This window comes from Camelus ferus, chromosome 21, assembly GCF_009834535.1.
Source record: "Camelus ferus isolate YT-003-E chromosome 21, BCGSAC_Cfer_1.0, whole genome shotgun sequence".
Lineage (NCBI taxonomy): Eukaryota > Metazoa > Chordata > Mammalia > Artiodactyla > Camelidae > Camelus > Camelus ferus.
Window position 1 is genome coordinate 20,592,304 of NC_045716.1, and position 10,828 is coordinate 20,603,131.

The 10,828-nt window shown below is 47.0% G+C and overlaps 1 non-coding gene across 1 annotated transcript; it reads left to right on the plus strand.

The window, feature by feature from the left end:
- The first annotated feature begins 7,350 nt into the window (after positions 1–7,350).
- TRNAV-AAC lies at positions 7,351–7,422 on the plus strand. Its single transcript has one exon. It is a non-coding gene; the product is annotated as a tRNA-Val (tRNA).
- The last annotated feature ends 3,406 nt before the right edge of the window (positions 7,423–10,828 follow it).

Consider the following 10,828-nt stretch of genomic DNA (forward strand, 5'->3'; position numbering starts at 1 on the left):
GACAGCTTGCTGAGGGCAGGACGTGGGTCTGCAGCACAGCAGAGTCCTAAGGGATTCACATGAGTGGTTTTAACTGTACCTTATTTCCCCCTTAAAACCCCCTTCTCCCCTTCAGTAACCAGAGCTAAGGCCTGGGTACTCCTCACCCACCCTCCTCCTTTACGAGATGGCCAGGCCCAGGCTCAGGTGCGGTGTCCCGGGTGCCTCCCCGTCAGCGTGTACATCCTGAGGGAACAGAATGACTTTTTGAGAGCCCAGAGGGCTGGGAGGCAGGACTTTGCCGACAGACAGACGTTGACTCCATTTCTGCTTCCCCCACGAGGCCAAGTAATCGTGGGCAGATGCTCAGTGGCCACATCTGTAAAATGGGACAATACCTACTTCCCAGGGTGGTTCGGGGAAGTAAGTAAACGTGGTGCAAAGAGCACCCAGCGCAGTGCAACCCCAGCAGGCACGAGGATGTTGCTTCCCTCCCCACCTTCCCAGGTGGCCTGAGCCACCGTCACACAGTGTCGCCACTCAGTGGCTGAGCTCAGAAGTGCCCAGAAACTCTGCAGCTCTTTCTGGATTTGAGGGAAACTGCCTAGAGAAAGGAAGGGATGGTGGGTGTCTGGTGAGAACCAAGACCACGGTTTCTGAGAGGCCATCTGCTGTCATGGAAAGACACTGGGCAATGGCATCAGGTTCGGGCAACAGCTTTGGCAAGTATTAGCTGTTTGACCTTAAGCAAGTTATTTAACTTCTCTATGCCTCAGTTTCCTCACCTGTAAAATGGACATGATTTCTGCGTCTTTAAACACTCAATAAGCATTTGCTGCCCTTCTCCTTGCTCTTGACCCCTCCTCCTGCCCCCCTTTCCCAGAATCTAATAAATATCACCCTCCTGCCCCCGCGGTCCCCCCTAGTAGTTCATGGCCTCATCTTCTCAACCCTGAATTCAGTGTTCCCTTCACCTCTGGAGGAAGGATCTCAAAGTCCACAGTCATCCACAGAACTTGGGGTCCCAAAGCTGTAAATTTTTACAATATTTCAACAACAGGGAGACTTGCCATGATACACTCATGCTGACAAAACTACATCAAGGATGATATATAGAGTGAAACACCAAGGTATTTATTCGTAATAAAAGACTCACCAGTCTGGGGTCAGGTAACAAACCAAGGACCCTAGACACCCCCGTCCCATTAATAAGGGGGCTCGCTGGGCACAGACCCCGCGATGGTCAGGGTGGAGGCTGTTTCTCCCACTCTCAGGAACTTCCTGTAACTTCCGGACGCAACTGGAAACACCTCTCTGGTGGGCAGGTTGCTGTGACCCCAATTCCAAGGACACACACTGACCAGCGTTGCTTCTGGGCTGACCAGTGCGCTTCAGGCTATAAACCCTCCCTGATGGGCCCATGCCACTGTCTGCTGTCGTGGGAAAGCAGGAGATATAGAACTTGATTAGGTCTGAATTTCGTCTTATCTAGTTCTTACCAAGTGGCTCTGGGTAAATACCTGAACTTCTGCGAGGAATCACAACACCGGGGGTATGTTCCCACTTCAGGAGTCTCTGGGTTAGTAAGCTGGACCCTGTGCATGCGCCCAGTGAGACCACAATTGCTCAACTAACTCTCCTGTTCCAGAATCCGTTCTCGGAGGTGGGGGGCGGACGCTTGTTCTCACGAATGGTTGGTTTTACCGCTAGACCAGGTTTCCAGGAGCGCCCCCTTGTGGCACCACATTTTCCTAATTTCCTTTGAAATAGACTCTCCTCAGGGACAGAAAACAACAGGATACTCAGTAAGTACCTCCTTCACCAACTCACTTCCACATTTTAAATTTGAGCCTCTGAAGCTTATTTACAATGAAACAAAAATGTCAACGTATATCAGTCGTGCACTTGCCCCCACAAATGCTGGATTCTTCGCTCATCAGAAAGATATACCATTAAATGTATGCATAAACAGAGTAAATTTTACAGTGTGGCCAGAGGACAGGAACAAACAGGTCACGAAACAAGACAGGAAATTATTTACCACGTGCAGTAGAAAAAAACGTGAGGTTTATTAGCCCGCTCAGGCTGACATTACAAAATACCGCAAGCCGGGTGGTTGAACAACATTTATTTTCTCACACTGCGGAGGCTGAAAGTTCAAGGTAAAGTTGCCTTCAGGGTCGGTTTAGGGCACGGCCTCTCTCCTCGCCTTGTAGATGGCCACCTTGGCACTGTCCTCCCACAGCCTCTTCCCTATGTATGCGCAGAGGGAGAGAGAGAGAGACATTCCGGTATTTCCTCCTCTTTTTTTCCCTTGGGAGCTCTGTTTCTGCATGAAAATTCAATACAATTTTTTCATAACAATTTTTTTATTTTATTTTATTTTTATTGAGGTATAGTAGATATATAATGTTATATGTTTCAAGGTGTAACAACATAGTGAGTCACAATTTTTAAAGATTATATTCCATTTATGGTTATTGTAAAATATTGGCTATATTCCACGTGTTGTACCATGTATCTTTGTGGCTCATGTATTTTATACAGAGGAGTTGATACCTCTTAATCCCCTACCCCTCTGCCGCCCCCTTCCCCCTTCCCTCTCTCCATTGGTAACCACTAGTTTGTTCTCTACACTCTAAGTTTCTATCTGTTACTTTTTTTGTTCTTTTAACCTCAGATAACCTGAATTACTTTCCTAAAGGCCCTTTCTCTAAAAATAGTCACATTGGGGATTAAGAATTCAATATACGAATTCAAGGAAGATAATTTAGCTCGCAACATGGGGTAATCAAGTAAATGAACCTAGGGTTGCAGTGTCCGGGGTGGAATTTTGAGTGTGCAGCATCCTCACAGTGACCTCACCACCCAAAATAGCAATGAGATAAGACCAGTGTAATAATGATACAGAGGCCCCTCCGTCCCATTTGGAGATTCACTTAGAGAGAGCAGCCCCGTTCTCGCCATGATCATTGAGATACCAGCTTCATCAAGGAGCGGGCTGTGTTTCCCCCACTGCCTTCAGAATGATGTTGACAAACTCTTCATTCAATACCTTTCCCTCCCAGAGATGGCTCTCCCAGGTGCTAAACCCATCCATCAACTTAGATCTGCCTCTGATTTTCATCAAACCTGGGGTGAGAGCTGGCCTCTGCCCATGAGAATAATGTAATTCTTCCACTGCTCTCTTCACCCTTTCTTTCCCCTGGACCATCTGCCTGGGGAGTTCATGGAGGACGGAAGGCAAGCCCACTCCCTACTCTCTGTAGGGTTGGCAGATCTAGGAAAACTCATTAATGAGAATCCAAGCAATAGAGCAGTGCCTCCACCTCACCGTGGGAAAAGTATCTCCCACTAATTCCTCTGCCTGGATGTTGCTATATTTTGTGTTTTGAAATAGTTTTGACCCATATCCTTAAGCTTCACATCAAAGACCAAAACCTTCTGTTCTAATAAAATTTATTTTTCAAGTGCCTGAATAGGACTTGCACACCTGAGATACCTGGTCATTGTGTTTACCCCTGACCAGGTGCTCCCTGGCATATTTCAGGCAGCTGACCTTTATTGAGTGCCTACTGTGTACAAGGTGCTGAGGCTAAGCACTTGGCATGCATTATCTCATTAACTTTCGAACAACTTTCTGAGATAGATATGATCAGATAGAAAAAAAGTGAGGCTGCGAGTATTAGAATGACTTGTCCAAGATCCAAGGCTGATACACAGCAAAGGATTCAAATCCACATCCGTCTGGCCCCAAAGCATCTTTCTTGCCCTGTACTTCCAGTACAATCTTTTTTTTTTTTTTTGTCAATAAATGAATTATTTATTTACAACTATTTAAAACTATTTCCTTACAAAATAAATGTATTCTTGCCAAAACTACATTGAAATTACTTACAAAATATTGCCCAAAACTTTACATAGGGGTTGACATCCTCCAGAGTTAGCTATCATTTTTAGTTTTTCAGAAGTGATTACCTAAATATGACAAGTTTAAGGTTCATAATTTAATACATTAGAATTGACTGGCCTTTCGACCTATGTGATAGTATATTTAAACCATATTTTTATAATTAAAAAAAGCAGTATTTTGATTACTCCATAAGAATAGTCTTATTCTTTTAAATAATACTTTCAAAACATTTAATGGGGCTGCATAAATTCTTTTTTTTTCAATCTTGATCACTTTTATCAACAGGCCTGTACAATAATGTCCATGCTATGATAAATATTACTGAGCTATCCCATAACAAAACAACAGACCCTTAGGTTTTCCTTGGCTGATACATAAGCTGCTTCATATTCGGGGAGAGGGGGAACAAATGACACATCCTTGAGTGACTAGTATCTTAGCCAGTCTCATTCCCTTCTAAAGATATTTGTGATGAATTTCCGATACATCAATGTCCTCAAAGGCTACTTATGTCCAACAAAGCAGGAAAATAACAAGGCCTTATGGACTTAGGGAGGATCTGTGTCTGTGAGAAGAAATCCCTCTCTCAATCCCCAACACTTGAAAAAGCTCTACCACCCCCAGCAGCAACAAGCGCACGTAGTATCCAGATCTAGTGCCATTCCCCAATAAACGGAGCTGGAGATCCTTGAAGAAATGGCTGATTCTCGGACTGAGGCAGGAAGAACACAAGATGAACCCAGAGTTCTTACAGCAGCGTAAAGTAAGGAAATTCCTAAAACAGAAATAATGGCGATGTGTCAAATGGACACAGGACGCAGCTAAAGAGCGCCCAACAGCCAAAACAGGAATAATTTGAGCAACAGAGTTTAAAGAGTAACTTTGGATTATAAAATAAATGTGAATAAGTTTATGCTGATACAAATAAATAATCTGTAAATAAATAAATAGAGATGAGACAGTCTCCCCCGCAGAAGAATTCCAATAACGTGTGAAGATGCTCCACCCTCGGGGAGTGAAACATAAGCCCCCAGCCCTTAAGTGTGGGCTGCACGTAATGACCTCCTTCCAATGAGGGCAGTATGGGAAGCGGGGAAAGGGTAACTGTGCGGTGGATGCGCCTGACAAGCCGTCTCTTCGTCCAGGTGATGGAGGCCAACATCAACAGTGGGTCAGTCATGTTGACGGTACGCACCCTTGATATGTGATAAAAGTGGCACTTTGCCTCTGTGGTCTTTTTCCCAAAAACCTAAGCCCCAGTCTAATCATGAGAGAAGCATCAGACAAATATTAGCTGAGGACATTTTACAAAATGCCTGACTGGTATTCTTCAAAATGGCCATCAGAAACAGTGGGAGTCTGAGAAATTGTCCCAGCCTGGAACACCCTAAACACGCATGACAACTGCACGTACAGTGGGGTCCTAGGTGGGTCCCGGAACAGAAAGTGAACGTCAGTGCAAACTAACGACGTCTGAATCACTGTGGACTATAAATGTGTCAACGTTAGTTCATTCATGGTAGCAAATATTAATAGTTTATAAAATGTTCATAAGAGGGGAAGGTGTGTGAGGAATGCGTGAAACTCACTCCACTATCTTCCCAATTTTCTGTAAACCTAAACCTTTTCAAAAAATAAACTTTTTTCTTTAAAAAGTGTTACCCCTCCTGAGCATATATCCCTTCTGGTTACAAGAGCTCACGAAAGGTATTCAGGCACGTCCAATCACCATTTCCGCAAAGGTCAGCCAGGCCTCTGTGGGACTTTCTTCCCCCACATACACAAATAAAACCCGAGTGAATCTACTGACCCCACGGGAGCAGAACTGAAAACTGCTTGGGTTCCGTCCCCGGGCCCCCCTCGGGGGCCAGGCACACGCTGGGTGCTCATAACGCAGGGTAAACACGGCGTCCCTGTTCCTGCCCACAGGGAGCCTCCACCACCGCGGGGAACAGACACTGAACAAGGAAGCGCCAAAAGTCGTGCTCAGATATCAGGGCAGCTACCGAGAAGGGAAGTGCAGGGCGCTGGGACAGGAGGGGGCACGAAGGGGCAGGGAGGCCTCTCTGAGGAAGGACCACTAAGCTGAAACCTACAGACCCTGCTTTAAGCTCGTTTGTTCTAATTAGTTCTTGGCAACTTGCAAGGTATATATGGTGTTCATATAGGGTTACAATGGGCTCTGGTCTTTACTCTGTGTCCCAGTAAGCAGGGGAAGATGGGGTTCACCCGGGCAGATGAAAGATCATTGCCTAAGTGTTATTCCTCTACAAAATTAATCCTCTTTATTGGTTTCTTTGACTCCAAAACAAAGCACCAACACCTCTTTATGATAAAACCTATGGAAACAGTAAAATGATCAGTGTTTGCCAGGGGTTAGCAGGGACGGAGGTATGAATGAGTGGAACACAGAAGATTTTGAGGGCAGTAAAATTGTTCATTATGATACTGTAATGGTAGATACCTGTCATTACACATTTGTCTAAACCCAAAGAGTGGACACCAAGAGTGAATCCCACATAAAGTATGGAATTTAGGTGGTAATGATGTGTCAATATACATTCATTTGTTGTAACAAATGTCCACTCTGGGGTGGGGGGGATGCTGAAATGTGGGAGGCTCTGCATGTGTGGGGACAGAGGGCGTATGGGAAATCTCTGTACTTTGCACTCGATTTTGTCATGAACCTAAAACCACTTTTTTTTTAATTAAGTTTTCTTTTTACAAAAAGTGACTGAGCACTGCAAAACAAAAAATTCAGATAATCTAGAAATGCGTATTTCAGAAAGTGAAAAAGCAAACCCTGATCAATTCTTTGTCTTTGGATGAGCCACTACTGTTAATCTGTGTACACCCTGGACTGTTCTGTGCATGCATCCATCTATATGTATCCATCTATATGTTTTTGCAAAAATGAGATCACAGAATGCATGGCTTTGTCATTTTTTCCACTGACAAGTGTATCTTGGGCATCTTCACTTGGTGATACGTGTAGGGTTACTCATCTGTCCTGCCAACGACATCCTTTCCTTCTTTAAATGATGCCCTGTTGCTGAACTTATTTATGTATTTATTCCTGTGCTCTCTTCTGAGTTTTTCTGAAGGGTAAGTTGAGGAGCAGAGGGTATACACATTATATATTGCAATAAATATTGTCAAGTATTTCTCAATTTATTATCAAATTAGAACTTCTCAACAGCATATGAGGGGGCCAGTTTCCCTAAACCCTAATCAACCATCAGTACTGTTCCTTTTTTAACTTTACAGATCTCCACGAAAATGGTTCATTTTTTAATTTTCGTGCCTTAAATATTAGCAAGTTTAAAAATTCTAGTAATTGTTAAATGGCCACTTGTGTTTATTCTTCTGACTCTCCATTGCCTCTCCACACTTTTCTATTGGATTTTTAGTCTATTTCGTATTTATTTGTAAGAGTTCGTGGTATTCCAGCAGGGGAGGGGAGTATAGCTCAGTGGTAGAGCGAGTGCTTAACATGCACAAGGTCCTGGGTTCAATCCCCAGTGCCTCCATTTAAAAATACATACATACATACATACATACATACATACATACATACATACATAATCTAATTACCTCCTCCCACAAAAAAAGAGTTCTTGGTATCCTGTGAAAATTAGCTGTCTACTCCATGCGTAGGGTAAATACTTCTCTAGTGTGTCCTTTTTCTTTGTTTATTCCTCTCTCATCTCTCCATCACAGACTTTGGGTTTGTTGGGTTTTTTTTAATGGAGGTACTGGGGATCGAACCCAAGACCTCGTGCATACTAAGCGTGCGCTCCATCACTTAGCTCTGCCCTACCCCCCTCCCATCAGGGACTCTGAATGGCTTTGCTTCGGGGCAAGGATGAGGTTTTGCGGGAAGCACGCCCATCAGGTAGGTGAGTGTCTCAGCCTGAAGCATCTGCAGCCCCTCAGCTCATTGCTAGTCCCCATAACTTCTGCGGTGCTCGGTTGTGTGGGGAAAGCACTGGGAGGGAAACCGTGATCGTGGTGAAATGCAATGTTCTGCGGCGAGCGGTGGTGAGGGAGCCTGTGGAGGCGAGGCAGTGGGTCTGTCAGCCGATAGGGAGAGAGGCGCGCCACAGCTTCAGGAAGAAGCGTCCCCACCGAGGTGGCCCGGCCTGGAATGCGCAGCGCTGACCCCACAGCTGCTGGGAGCCCCCCCCCCCTTACTGTGCCGCTCGGCCAGCGTCAGCCCTTCCCCAGACACAGGTCCCCCTGAACGCAGACCGCCCATCCAGGGCAGCCCCAGACCTACCGGCCTGCAGCCCACAGGGCTGGGAACAGCCTGCCCAGGAGGAAGCTCTACTGGAAATGAACCAGGTCTTTATAAAAAACCAAAGACTGGAGCAGGTTCTCTGAGAGGCTGATGGGCATGGAGGAGGCCATGGTCCCAAACGACCCCAGAATCAAAAGAAACTGTGGCAAATCCTTCTGGGGCCCCAAGGTCATCAAGGAGGAGGTGGACAGGTTCCACATCACGGCAAAGAGATGGCAAGAGTCCTGTTTGGCATGTTCTGCCTGAAAAAAAAAAAAAAAAAAAAAACTAGGCCTATTAAATCTGTTCTCCAAGGAACACCCCACCTGGAGTTCAGCTCTTGTAATGACAGACCCACCTTTACATTCTGGGCATCCCCAGGGGGGTCCAGCTCCGACAGTGGCTCTGGCCTTTTTCATGTCTGGAAGGCAATTCTTCCAGGTGGTCTTCAGGGGATTTGAAAAGTTGTTGCCAAGGGAGTTTCAGTGACGCTAATCAGTTTTCTGGCTGTCTCCCCCAGGCCCCTGTCTGGTGGCAACCGACCTAAGGAAGGGGGCCCATCTCTAACACCTTGGGAGAGATCCTCAGTCCGGGAGCACTGGGGTTAAAGTGAAATCTGTGAAATCTAGCAGGCCCGGTGTCCCTTCATTCTAAATCCAGACCCGATATCTGGGGGTGTCCCAGGTTGGGGGTGTCCCAGGTTAGAGTTGTCCCACCGCCATGTGTGGGGTGTATAGTTATGTCTTCCAGGAGGTTTGTTTCAAATGTAATTTCCCAAAGACACAGCGATGATGTTGATCAGTACCTACTCCTATGCACACTTCAATATTTCAGCATTCCAGAAGAACGAGATCAAGACACTTTAAATGAAAACAGCCTATGAAGGCCATTTTCAGGAGCCACTTTAAAGCTCCTTGCAACAGTTTAATGAGGTGTGACCTGTTAACATCCTCACTGGGTTCATGAGAAATCAAGGTGCAGAGAGGTTGTGTGACTTGCCCAGGGTCACCCAGCCAGGGAGGGGAAAGCCAGGCTTCCAGCCCCAGCAGGCAGGCGCCCAGTTGTGCGTGCTCAACATGAGAACCAGGTGAGACGTGCCCAGCAGGTCCCCAAGCGCTGCCCAGCATTCATCTCAGGCTGTCTCCAAAGTGACCTGAGGGGCAGGGTTGACAATCCCCACTCTGCAGAGAAGAAAACCAGCTCAGAGAGGTAAAGAAGTGACGATGGAAAGGGCGTCTGATACATAATTGTGGGAGCCGGATTTACTGTTGACATGTGATCTTCTCTCAGTCCTTCAAAGCAGTCTTACTTCCAGGGATCAAAATATTCTCCCCAGTCAGGGCATTTCCAAATGAGCAAACCCCAGCACCAAGAAAGCCCGTGTGTCCCATCTCCCCTCCCCCAGGCAATCTGCCTTCTCTTACACTGTCTCAGGTGTGGGGCAGAAGCACCGCCACCCTAAGGCTGTTTCACCTTAGAAGTGTTTTGTCTGGATCAAGAGCTCAGATTTGAAACATGGGCTCCTCGGGGCCCCCCATTCCCAATGGCACCTACCCAACTCCTAACCCAAAATAATTCTCACCCAACCCAATCTGAGACGTGGTCCCTTCAGGTCCCCCACCCTGATTCCGAGCCTAGACCTCTCCCACGTCAGGACCTCGCCCCTGGTTCCTCACCCAGATCACGGATCTCTTATCCAAAATGAGTTCATTTTGCCCGGGACTTAGCTCCTAATCACTGAATCCTGGTTTACATTTGTGCTGCAGTGCCAGCTATCAACCTACCAGCCCCTCCCTTTTGCTCGGGCTCTAGCCCCTCCTATCTGTTCCCTGCGTTCAGCCTGAGTGTGAAAGCGAAAACCTCAGGCAGCCCCCAGCAGCACCGGCAACCAGCACCCGGGCCGCCCTCAAAGCTTCCTGCCGCCCTCAAAGCTTCCTGCCGCCCTCCTGACTAGTAGCACCTGGGCACTAGTGCCACCTGGTGGCTGAAGACCAAACTGCCATTAGTGATTTCCACCAACATCATGTCAGCATTCAAGGAAAACACAGAGAGTCTCTTGTGTGCAGCACCCTGACTACAAAGACAGGGAGCAAAGTCATTGTCCTAGAAGAGCCCAGAGTCTGGCAGAGAGATAGAAGTAGAAATCATTTCAGTGCACGTAGTGTGTGCAACAGTACTGAGGCTCTTAAGAGGCATTATCTTTCATCAAGAAGAACAGAACAGAACATGTGAAAACTGAAATAAAGCAGGAAGGCTTCTTGGAGGAGGAGCGCAGGATGACCTGCAGGGGGCAGGTGGAGCACGTGTCTTCAGGGTTCCTGTAAGGTTGGGGATCTCAGCAGAGGGGATGGAAGCAAACAGGACCTGAAGAGGGGAGAACCGACTCCCTCTATGACCCCTTCCAGTCGTACAGCTCAGTGTCCAGGGGGTGGATGTGAGTTGGAAGGGGTGCTCGGTCACACAGCCAGGCCCTGAGAGGATGGACTTTGACAACAGGGGCCTGAGGGCAAGGGTGAGGAGCAGAATCAGCAGCAGAAAGCTCCTGGTAAACCATCCACTCAGATCAAGACTCCGCCAGCCAGGAGGAGGGGTGTGGGGAAGCCAGGAAATCTCCAAGTGCAGGGAGCAGAGCCAGCCAGGCAGCCTGGGGGAAAGGC